Source organism: Sphaerodactylus townsendi, linkage group LG02 (assembly GCF_021028975.2).
Source record: "Sphaerodactylus townsendi isolate TG3544 linkage group LG02, MPM_Stown_v2.3, whole genome shotgun sequence".
Lineage (NCBI taxonomy): Eukaryota > Metazoa > Chordata > Lepidosauria > Squamata > Sphaerodactylidae > Sphaerodactylus > Sphaerodactylus townsendi.
Genome location: NC_059426.1, coordinates 64,741,842 through 64,755,108, shown reverse-complemented (window position 1 = coordinate 64,755,108; position 13,267 = coordinate 64,741,842).

Genomic DNA, 13,267 nt, shown 5'->3' with positions numbered 1-13,267 from the left:
ACAACTGTAACCCACATCAACTTTAAATCAAGCTCTGGAATATGTACGAGACCATTCCTCTAAAAAGTTCTGATTGATTCTTGTGCTGGTAAGTTTTGAAGCCATAGACACAAAGGTACCCAAGATTTCAAGTAAGGATGAGGCAACTGCTTCATATGCCAAGTCCCTGAGAAAATCTTTTTTCGCTCTCATGATGAAGTAACCAAAGATGCTGGGATGAAGTTAGCTTAAACTTCAAGCTATATTTATTAACCCATTGTATTCTCATATCTATTTGTGTACCTTGTGACTTTTTTTTGTTGGCAACAAGTTAAGAACATAAGAATCTAAGAAAGAGCCTAATGGGTCAAACCAGAGTCCATTTAGTCCAGCACTCTGCTACTCGCAGTGGCCCACCAGATGCCTCTGGGAGCTCACATGCAGGATGTGACAGCAATGGACTTCTGCTGCTGCTGCTGCTCCCGAGCACCTGGTCTGCTAAGGCATTTGCAATCCCAGATCAAGGAGGATCAAGGCTGGTAGTCATAGATCGACTTCTCCTCGATAAATCTGTCCAAGCCCCTTTTAAAGCTATCCAGGTTAGTGGCCATCACCACCTCCTGTGGCAGCATATTCCAAACACCAATCACATGTTGAGTGAAAAAATGTTTCCTTTTATTAGTTCTAATTCTCCCCCCTGGCTTTTTCAATGTATGCCCCCTAGTTCCTCCTTGGAATTTCACTAATTCACTTTGGAATTTCACTGGTTTGGGTTTCCTTGCCTGTTTCATCTGGAGATGTTCTCTTCAAATTTTCCTTAGGATAAAACCCTGGGACCTTCTGAAATTGTTCATCTCTCCCACTGTTGAACTTCTGTTAGTCTAATTGAGAGGGTTTTTAATTTTTTTTTACCAGAATACTTGATGATCAGGCTAGCCTGATTGTGGCTGCTAAGCATGGCCACCCTGCTCAGTACTTGGATGGGAGGCCACCACCAAGGAAATATAGGGTTGTCATGCAGAGCCAGGCAATGCCTTAAAAACCCTCACAGTTGGCTGTGACTTGACAGCAGAGAAAAATTCATCTGATGAGGAGCCTTCAAATTTGTTCTAGGGCATAGAACCTCTGGCAGGTAAACATGGCCATTTTTATGTTCAAAGATGAAAATAACAAAAGGTGTCACACAGAAGGAGGCATTGTTACTTCATGTTCATTCCATTTCTAATACAGCAGGTATAAGTTTTCCATCTCAGCTAATTAAGTATCTTCTTCTCCAAACTAAACCTTGTTTGATTTTTTTTAAAAGAATGCTTAATATCTTCCTTGACTTTTCCACATTTATTCACAGATGACAGAAAAATTGCAGGGGGGGGGGGGAGAAAGAGAACATGCAAGGAAATTAATGTTCTAATGAAGAAATTACAGCGTCCAACTGCAATTCCCTTGCTCACATTTTTCTTAGAAAGCAGTAAAGTTCCATCTGGCCCTGGGCTGGCTGCCAAATTCAGCTTTAGAATAAGTGAGACTTTCAATTTGCAGGGTTTTTTTTTTTTAAGAAAGGACCAAAAGGCTACTGCACCCATGGAGAGAGAAGGCAAAGGGTGAGATGCTCAAAGGCTTCATTGTTTGAATCATGGTCTGCAACCCCCCTCACAATTCATTAATCTTTTGTGGGCCGATTATCTTAGGGCTTAGCAAGGTTATAAGTATCTGAAAAGGGGGTAGGTGGAGGATCATCTATCAGATGACACAGAATAAGGAAATTATTGTTCTTCTTGTTGGTAGAGAAGCTGTAATACATACATTCACCAAGAGACCAACACTGATCTGTGTATAGTCATTTATTTAAGATGCATAACAAGGATATGAAAGATGTTAGCAGCTATTAATCCTTATCTACACTATAATGATTCCTTCAGACCCAAAGGAAGTGGAAGGATCATGGGACATACTATCTAGAATCCAAGTGGGTCAAAATTATGGTTTATTATTATTTTTCATTGATCTTTATGGCACTTCGTCCCATTTTATTCATACTCAAGGCAGATTACTTAGAGGAGCAATCCCAGGCAGTTCTACTCAGAAGTAAATCCCATTTCAGGCAGTGGGACTTACTCTCAAGAAAGTGTTCTTAGGATTTCAGCCAATGCAGCTAAATGCCAATAAAACTTAATAAAATTGCCAAAAATAACAGTGACAAGAGTACTAAACACAACTCCTTAATAACACATTCTAACCTACACCCCATAAAACTGCTCACCAACAGCCCATTTTTACTAACCTACCATCTGAAAAATTCAGCTTTTAATAGCCTTTGAGACAACAGCAATGTAAGGGGTTTCCTGTGCCAAGACCCCTGTTCTATCACATGGGAGTCAGCACTGAAAATGGGTAGATACCATTTTACCTGTATACAGGTTGGTTTTCTGGGCAGATACCATTTTACCTGTATACAGGTTGGTTTTCTCAAAAGGCCTTGTTCAGTCACGCCAAGGTGTCACAGTGGAGCATAAGAAGATATTATACCTCCATTGCTCTGATTGAGCCCTCACAATTGCATTATGTAACTGGAGGCTGGGTGCATAGCAGTGTGGAAATTGCATGGGTGAGCAGTGATTTGGTCACTGCTTGCAAACAGATGACTTGTTTGTTTTTCGGTAGAAATGGTGCTCTGACATAGCTGGAGAGTACTGCAGCAGAAGAAGAGTTTGGATTTATACCTCCCCTTTCTCTCCTGTAAGGAGACTCAAAGGGACTTGCAAACTCTTTTCCCTTTCTCTCCCCACAAAAGACACTTGGTAGGTAGGTGGTGAGAGTTCTGAAGAACTGTGATTAGCCCAAGGTCACCCAGCAAAAAATGTTGGAGTGGGGAAATAAATCCATTCACCAGATAAGACTCCGCTGCTCATGTGGAGGAGTGGGGAATCAAACTGGGTTCTCCAGATTAGATTCCACCTGTTCTTAACCACTAAACCATGGTATCTTAGGCATCCATACTCTGGTATCCTAGGCATCCATACTCTGTGGAGCTGCTGAAAGCAATAAGGGGATATCATAACTTTTTTCCAAGCCAGTTATGTCGACCAGTTATGTTGAACTGGAGACAAGATTATACAAAAGTGAGTCACTGATTTGATGTTACCAGGAAGTACTTACAGTTGATCCATATAACTCTGTGAAAGTATGTCTTCCTTCCTCCTCTGAGGTATAGACTCTAGGGATGCTCGAGCTCCTGTTGGTTTGGATCAGTTTTGCTACCTTTGTTTATGGTACATTAATCTTGTGAACAGGTTCATGGCAAATTTCATGGCATCCTCAACAGGAACTGGGAGAGGAGACTGGCCTACCATCTCCTCATAGGCCCATTGCTGACCGTACAAATAACCCCCTGCAGTCCCTGCTCCCTCCTCATGGTCCTTTAAGGCTAACCCATGTCTCAGGACTTCCTCCTAGAGATTTAGACTTCCATCCTATTTCGGGTTACTCAGGTGCAGTACTGCAGCTTACCACTTTGCACCAAGGGACTTTTCACTGAGCAGTTTACAAATGCAAAAATAGAAAGGGGGAACATGTATCTGGTGTGTATGTGGAAACTGGAAAACTACATTGCACGTTTGAAGCAAAATCCTCATGCCCTTTCCCAACAAACACCAGACCTTGTTATGTGTAAATAAACCCTAACCACTATGCAAAAACTAGCTGTCAGCTTTCAATCTTTCCCTCCCTTGGCAACTGCTCCCTGGGAAAAGTCTGGAAGTTTCATGGCAGTAAGTTGGCTCAGGTGAGTTGTGTGATTGCCTCAGCCAGGCCACGCCAAGTTGAGCAAGTTGTGTGAATGCTGCCACTCGCTCTGGCAAACTAGGTCGCGTCAGGTCATCCAGTAGCCATCACTGCACCTGAATGAGTTGTGCAAACTGCAGGGCAGCAAGTTGCCAGCAGGTTGCTGCTGGACCTGTCTTGATGAGCCCTCCCTCCAGGGAAGGAAGGAGGGGAATGGAGAATCCAAAATAGTCCTGGAAAGGGCCTTCCTCTCTTTTACTCACAAAAACTAAGGTCTGAAGATTGGCAACACTGTTGGCATACTTTGGGGAAGGGTCATGCCTAGTATGGCTGGAGCCCATATACTTTGCACTTTTGATATGTGTTACCATTGGTGGCTTGACCTGAATTTATGGCTTCTTTGTAATGTTTAGACAACTAGGCCTCCCCTGACATGCTGGTGCCATGGGAAAGAGATTATCTGACCCCTAGGCTGGCAGCCGAGGCTTCACATTGTTATCAGCTGCTGATAGTTTAACCTTGGTGCTGGGTACAGACCTGTTAGGTCCTGGGAACTGGGTCCAATAATCAGTCTCTAGTTCTCTGTTCAGAAGACCTTATTATGGTAACACAAGTCCAGACCATCAGGTCCAAGCCAGTTCTCCCAGACATACATTCAGGTTACGCATTTATCCTTTTTGAATCCCCCCTCCCATATTCTCGGAGCAGAACATCTGCTAATGGTTGAATCCGTCCAAGCTCTGCTCATGACCTGAGTTCGATCCCCAACAGATGTCAGTTTCAGGTAGCTGGCTCAAAGTTGACTCAGCCTTTCAATTCAGAGGTCTCCCATTGAAGTACTGATGAGACCCAGATCTAAATAACTGCAGCATGCTGGCTGTCTTGTGGGCCTCTAGGGAGTGCTCTAGGTATGGCAGGTAAGAGGTCATCTGATGGTTGGCACATTGATTTTAATTTTGCCTTTGCCTTGGTTCTCTTGTCTCTGTGGTTCTATTTTCAACATTCATGGTGCACAGCGGGGGGTGGGGGGGGGGGTCAGTATCACATCTCAGTTACAACTGAACAAGTGAAAATCAAGTTGACTTAACTATAAAAACAGCAAAGACAACCAAATTGGGCTTCCTAAGCATTTTCAAGGGTTGTTAGAAATGTATGTGGTAATCTTGGAGAATTTGGATGATCTCACTGATATCAAGGGAGGGAGTAATTGCATCTTGGTTAAAAACTAAATGGCATCATCATTTGTCTTTCTTTAGAAATAGGAATAAATTCCAGTCTTTCCCTTCCTTTCTTCTTTTCAATAACTTTGCATCAATAATGAAACATGACAGAATTTGCTTGGGAAGAGGTTGGCAGCCATGCATTAAGCATGCATGGGGCCAGGATGCAGTGTGGAAATTCACAGGAATATAAAGAGCACCATTGCCGAGCTGACAAACCTCTCAATTTCTTTGGCTGCATCCAGTGCAGCCAGCCTTTCTAATCTCAGTTAATTTAGCGATTTGCCAGTTGGACAGCAAAATAAGGAATTCCAGAAGTCGCCACTTTTCATTGCAGGAGTCAGCCTAAGGGAGACACAAGAACTGCAGCTGGGAATGGTCGACTGAGATCTGTAACAAAAAAACTAATCCCTCTGCATAAAATTATAGTGTTTCGAACCACCCTAGGGCTTGGATCTACCAAGACATTTCTATATGAGCTGAGGTCCATGCACAAGTGGAAGTGTGAAAAAACCTCACCCACCTTGCACCAAGACAAACACATCATATCCCAAACTGCTTCTCTGTTTGCTCAAACAGTTTGGGAACACTAGAAAATATACAAATGAAAGTGATAGGTTTAACACAAAGTTTTTCACAAACAGAGCTATTCTGAGCCTGTTTATGTTTCCACTTGTGCATCATTGGATCCAAGCCCAGGACTTCATGAGTTGTTGCTGAAGTGGTTTAAAGCTATATTTCTCATTGCTCCATAAATGTATATCACTCTTTGAGTCAAAAGGGCACAGACATTTAAAAGGCAAGAGATAATCTTTTATATATGCTATGACTTTCCGAGATAATCTCGCTGTTGGCTTGTTCAAGTTATCTTCACTTTGATAACATGTATCTATGCAATTTTATTGCATTTTGCAGTAAAAATGTTTGGGGTCTGAGGAAAGGATTTTTCAATGCAGTGCCAAAAAATCAGGACGTCTGGGTCAGAAAGTGATAATGTGAGGGCAACATCGGGAGTTGCAGCTTGAGGGAGTGGTTGGAGGCAGCTCCTAAATGTGCTATCTGGAGATTCAGATAAATGGTCGTCCATGTGTACTCCTTGAAGACAAAAATACATTCTGCAACAGATAGCTGGGCTGAAGCGAAGAACAAACTGATGGCATTTCTAGAAGAGGCTCAATGTTCTTATTTCAAGGTGAGGCAAGAATAAACCCTAATCCCAGGAGTATTTGACTCCACAAGTACTTTCTTTTGTTTGGCATTGATTACTATGTAAACCTGTTTTGTCTTAGTCTTTCCCACTGTCCTGTTTTATTATTTTGATCTCTGCTAATTTTAGGCAGGCAAAACCACAGTGGCACAACTGTTTGATACTAAAATAGACCAAGGAATATTAAAAGTCCAGGCCTTGCTCTTCTGTTGCAGTGCTGAGAGAAATGGAGAGGTGTTGGCAAGCAGACTGTGAACGCTTATCGGCAGACATGAAAGAGGAGGATGTTCAACTAAATGGAGACAAATTAAAAAAACAAGAGGAGTCTCTGGTTTACAGAGTCAGCATGCTTTCCTGAGGCAGACTAAAGGAGTTTTCACACATGAGGCTTAAATTAAGGTTTATTTAAATCAGTATACATTCAGAATAGAACAGGGTTCCTTGTCCTTGCTGTACCACAACAAAAAACATTGATTAGGCCTAAACATTGTAAGATAGGCTCAAAGTCAATATAGTCAAGAGTGAGAATGCCTCCATGATTTTGCATTTCTGTGACTGAAACAGTATGGGTATTTGCCACAGCTAAGGTTGCCAAATGCAGGTTGGAAAATAGCAAGAGATTTTTGGGGTAGAGACAGGGGAGAGCAGGGTTTGGGGAGGGGAGGGACACCAATGGGATATAACACAATTGAGCCAACCTTCCTACATCGGGGCAGAGGGCGCACATATGCCCCGGGCACAATTCCCCCTCGCTCCGCCCCTGGGAAGGGCTGAGAGGGTTTTGAAGAACTGTGACTAGCTTAAGTCACCCAGCAGGAATTTAGGAGTTGGGAAACAAATCTGGTTCACCAGATAAGACTCCATCGCTGCTCATATGGAGGAGTGGGGAATAAAACTCAGTTCTCGCGTTAGAGCCCACCACTCTTAACCATTGCACTATGCTGGCTCTTTTTGTAGTATTCACCAACATTTACCTTCACTCTGATTCACTCAGGATGTCTTAGATAGGCTAATTTTGCCTTGAATTTTATGTTAGGCCAAATTTGGAGGCAACACTACTTGTCAGACAAACGGCAAGGATCCCAGTGAAAACTGGATCAGCTATCTACGAGCAGTGTTTTGCTAAAAAGATCTTGGATGCCATCGCTGCAAACAATGTTTTCCAATCAAACCTGATTTTTATTTGATTTTATGACCTGCCATATGCCTTTAAACCAGGTGAAGTGCAGCTAGTTCATTATGAGTCCAGTCCAACATAATCTGGCTTTGATTGTTTGAAGACTGATAGCAGGAAGATGGATGAGGTTTGAGGAGCTTTGCTATTGTCTCCCTTTCTGTCAAGACTAATGGGAAGGCAACCTGATGTGTCCAGGAGGCAGCACCAGTCTGGCTGTTGTGGCAAAAGATGCATCTGGAAGTTATTTGGTTGGGTTCTTTAGTCCCTCTAATACTTCATGAATCTCTGTGCTGGGAGAGTCCATTGTGAATTCCCTTTTCTGCTTCCACTTTCCTTTATCCCTGCCAGCGCCTCACCTATATTCCGTTGTCCCAATTGTGTCCTGTCATTGGAAAAACAAAATAAGTTTCCAATATCCATGACCTTCCAGCATTTGATTGATTTTTCTTTAGTTGCATTATTCCATTTATTTCAAAATAAAAACGGTTAATATTTTTTAAAATAATTTTCAAAGGTAAACTGTAACAAGTAATGAAAACATTCTCAAAACCACCAGTCAGAAGTGGGTGCATTTCCTGCTAGAGATACAGTGGATTTTGGTCAGGAATCCAAAGAACAGCAGAACACAAAGGGCTTTTTCAGAAGGATTTTTTTTTCTTTGAATACTCAATACCCATCCCTATTACAAATTGATCTTGACTCTCCCAAAAATAATTTATATCACCAACCCTTTCCACACAATACAAATAAAACATCTTCAGGATGGAAAAAGAAGTGTTTTGGGGAGGAATTTTGTACAGCTTTTTCTCCAGAATGTTTTGAAAATGGTCTATTTCAGTCCAAAATGGTGGGTTTTTTTTGAAAATGCTAAACTAGGTTGATTCTGCACAGGTTACATTGTACCAGGTTACATTCGAGTTTAAAAATCCGAGTCTATTTTATCCCGGTATCTCCCTTTGCATGGTTGCCCATTTCTGCGAAGGAGTCAAGTTGAGATCGGGAGGAAATACTCCAATTTGTTTCACATGAGCTCGGCTTTTTTTGTTCTCACAATGTAGCTGCAGCACGCATGCTCGAACATTCTCAGTGTGCCGCATTCTGATTGGATCTCTCCCCCCCCCTCAAAAGGCAATGCTTCTGATTGACAGACCCAAAGCAACTGCAGGAAAGCCAAGCAGGACACCCCCCTTTTCTCTAGCTTTGGAAAGGAGTCGGTGCAGTGAGCAACATGGCAAGCACATTGGGCATAAGTCCCATACACATTTAAAGGTGTGCAGGAAACCACAGCTTTGAAGGTATGGAGACCCAATATGAGAACCAGCAATATGCACAGATTTCAAGTCTCCGTATCTCCATAGCTTCAAAGATAGCTCACAACAAACAAACAAACAAATCCTCGGAAAGAACTGTTGTTGCCGAAAATGGTTTATTTTCCCACACTATGCAGACTGAGGTGCCTCAGGTGCCCAGGGTGTGACCAGCTCCCTGCACCCGGCTTTCTGCACCCCTGCGCTCCACTTATGGCAGCTGGAGGGCGGGGCTCAGTGGCAGGTGGCTTGGATGGGAGGCTCGGGTGGGCACTGCAACGGCAGGCCGGCTGCTGCCCTCTCCGACCTCTCAGGGGGGCAGGAGCTGGCCTGCGGCTGCTGCAAACACCTCAACTGGCGAGTGGTGCCCCAGCATGAGGGGAGCCGCCAGGCACTAGCCGGGTCACCGCACAGCAGGAGAGGCTGGGCATAGGGACCCGACTGGTGCCCAGTGCCCCCAGGTGATGAAATGGCATGTACCCGGGGACATGGGATACCCCTGCAGACTAAAAAAGCTAAAACAGTTCTTTTTAACAAGTTTGCAAAACGTTTTAAACGTTCTCTACAGAAAAAGCTCCTGTGTTCCAAGCAGACTATTACTCACACTATCTACTCCCATCCCTCTAATCAATCAGTATTCAACGGTATAGCTTAGGCATTTTCTTTGGACCTGATGACCCACTGAACCCCTCCTCCCCTTTCATTGGAACCCTGGAAAAGTGGCCAGTTCTTTGCTCTGACTTTCCTACCTGTTGATGTCAAAATGCCTCAGGACCCATTTCTGGGTATACATATTGGTCCTTTAGCTCATAATTGTGTGTGTGTGTGTGCGTGCGTGCGTGCGTGCCTTGGATGCGTACACTCACCTGTACTTGTATGTGGGCATTCTCCTTTGCTTTTGGAAAGGCTTGTTGTTTTCACCCTCAACACTGAACTCATGGATATCCCTTCAGCCTCCTCACTTTTCTCATAGTCAGCTCTTGTATGCTTTGTGTTGTGTGCTCATTGCTTGAAATATATGTTTGCTTTTTCTTATGTAATTATCTAATATACAACTGCCTGCTCATTTGAGAATTCTCACCAGGGACTATTCTGGTATACATAGATTATCAATCCCAATTAATCCTCTTGGTCCTTGTCTCCAGCTAATTCTCCCAACTGAAGTACAGACTGCCTACTCAGGGTAACAGTACTGGATAGAAAAAAATAGTATTTCCTAAAATGCTAGTATATCCCAAAGATCCCAAAGATATGCACATTGCCAGGCTCCTTTCCGGGGCAACATCTAGGGACCGGATTACGCCGGTCCTATACCAACTACACTGGCTGCCAATTGAGTACCGAGTCATGTTTAAAATTTTGGTATTGACCTTTAAAGCCATTCGCGGCCTTGGCCCTGCTTATCTGAGGGACCGTCTCTCCCTATATCGCCCTTCTAGGCCCCTCCACTCATCGGAGGTGGAACTACTGGTGATCCCTGGCCCCAAGGCGATCCAGCTGGCCTCTACAAGGGTCAGGGCTTTTACGGCTCTGGCCCCTACCTGGTGGAACAGGCTTCCAGGTGAGATCAGGGCCCTGCAGGACTTACAGAGTTTCTGCAGGGCCTGTAAAACGGACCTGTTCCACCAGGCATTTGGCCAGCCGGGATGATTTCAACTTTGCCATAAAGAACATCTGGCCTCCGTGGGTACACAAAGGGGGGTGGGAGGGGTTGAAGCCATCCGCAAGTTTTAGTATTTTATGTATTATTATATGTTTTAAATTGTTTTTATGACTGATGGACACCGGTCTGAGCCTTTGGGGGAGGGCGGTATATAAATATGATAAATCAATCAATCAATCAACAATTTCTGAGAATAATATCTGCCAACATGAGAGGCTTTTTTTGGGATGACCAGTTGCTTGAACTTTAGATGCTTTTAGTTAAAGCTCTGATCACTTTGATGGATGAGAGAGTATTACAGTGTGTGGAACTAGTGTGTGTGTGTGTGTGGGGGGGTCTATGCTCACTGAGTACCATGTGCACATTTACCTCTAGTCTCCCCTTGCAATGAGACTGAAGTTGATTTTTTGTGGTATTTGTGATGGGAAATGGGAGTGATTTTCTTGCTGGCAGGCTGGCTGGCTGGCTGGCTGGTTGGTTGGTTGGTTGGTTGGCTGTTGCCACTGCTAACCAGATTTGTAAAACAGCATAAAGAGCAGAGCCCTCCCACCTTGAAAATGTTTGAAATCCTTCTAATCTGCAGAATTTGTCATAGATCAACATGTACTTCTGTGTGCATCTGCTGCTCAGTTGACTGAACTCTGACTTGTGTACTAAACTTTATCTCTGGCTGAACTTGAACTCTGCATGTGCTGAGGCACTGAATTCAGCCCAGTCACTGAAATTCAGAGGCACATGCACAGATATGATCCATCTCTGAGTCATGCAACCTAGATTCATCTGGGAGTTCTATTAGACTTGATCTGAACAGCTGTGACTTACGCCTGATTTACTTTTGATGTTATAAAGATGTCGCAAGATGTCTTCATCTCACCCATTCCATATGATGACAGCTGGTATTTACTACGTCTGTGAACTTGCTAGTCCTCATGCTTTTCTAAAGGCATCGTATAAATACCAGCTGTCCCCAAATAGGCAGCATATTCCTAAGAAATATTTGCCATGGGAAAGCAATAATGCGAAATCTGTTGACTACTATACATTGTGAAGATAAACATTGTGTTTAGGCTTTAGTCTACATACTGCCAATATAGAGTTTACTCTGATAACATTAGTCTTGTGGCCACCCAAAGGGTGACTATTTGCTGAATTCACTCTCTTCTTTCTCACTGCCCTTTATGCTTGAAACATCTTCCTTGAAATCATTTGTATTGTGTCTCCTTCCTTCAATTCCCTTTTCAAAACCACATTATTTCCCCTGAAGCTTGTGGCTTAAGCACTTTCATTCTGCAACATCACTCAAAATAAACTTATGAAGGCACAACTGCATTTGCTTACATTCATCCTGTGTTACTCATGTCTCTCCAACTTTTTCCTTCTCACAAGGATAATTTCAAAATTATTCTAATTGGATTTTCTCTCCAGATTTTAGAGTACCGAGAACGAGCTGGCCTTGTTTCTGAGGAAGAGCTGGCACATTAGGAATCTCCATTCTTTTAATGTTTTAAATTCCAGATGTTGTGCAGAGTGATATGCAAGGGTTGCACCCTATAACTTTGAGTTCCTTCATGCCATCCCCCTCCAATGCAGATCTTGACATCATCATACGTGATTGCATTGAGATTCTTTTGAAGTAGTGGTTTACCAATGCATACATGTGCTTGCAGCATTAATAAAACATCTTCATGCAGTCATATTACAGTCACCACATCATTGCCTTTTCATAGAGTTATCAGTCCACACATGCATCAGAAGTACAGAGATGAAAAAGGTATGACTGGATGGGTATATTCTATGCACAATAAAGAGGAAGAGAGAATTAGATCCTGTAAGAAGCATTTATACCTCCTCAAGTCATCTGCTATTCTGTCAAACTATATCTGAATTCCATAAGCGTACCTGTCTTTTTTTTTTTGCTTATATTACTTAGTAAAATACCATGCACAGAGATACCGTAGTAATAATGACTGCCTTAGGGCCATACTACACAATGCACCCAACACATGTTGGCTCAGGAGTACAACAGGACTTGCAGTCAGACATATACCAAGAGAATTCACCTTAAAAATGCTTGTTCACTCTGTCTGCAAGGGAGTGCTGCAAGGTGGGTGAAGGAGATTCAGGATTCCCTACCAGATGCTTTCGCCCGCTAAAGGGAAGGGATTGCCCTTTTCTATGGCTCTATCTGCCTTAGGAAGGCCACATGGAACCAGAGGAAAGAGGTGAAAAGTCTACATGCTGCATGCAAAAACAAGGTGAGAGGGAAACTAGGAGCTTCTCCCCATTTACAGAGCTGAGTAAATGAGCACTTTTTAAGGTGAATTCCCACAATATTCATTGGACTGTGAGTCTGGATGCACACCCATGACCCAACAAATATAAAATATATTGTATAATTACATCCTTAAGAACTTTTAAACTTGTTTGGAAGGTAAAGTGATCTGCTTTTCGTGTACCACATCATGATTTCTGCAGGCACAGAAGCAGATCTTATTCAGGCTCCTGGAAATATTAGAAAGATTGTGATTCCTTGCAGTTGTGTCAAAAGTTTTGTTGTAGTTGTAACATTTATTAGAGGCTTAGAGAATATAGATGGGTCTTGTGGAGACTTCAAATTACCAGCGTAAAGCACTCAGCTCCTTGTTGTCTTAGTGCTAAAAACTAGCTGGTTTTCCTTCTCAGGGCCATCATCCCTTCTTGGCCCTTGTATAGCATTCTTGTTGCCAACCTCCAGGTAGCACCTGGAGATTTCCCATTATTACAATTGACCTCCAGACAACCTAGATTGGATGCCTTGGAGAAAATGGCTGCTTTGGAAGGTGGACTCTATGGCATTTTCCCTATTAAGATTGCTCCCCTCCCCAAACCATGCCCTCTCAAGGCTCCACCCCCAGTTCTCTAGGTATTTACCAGCACAAAGTTGGCAAGTCTACA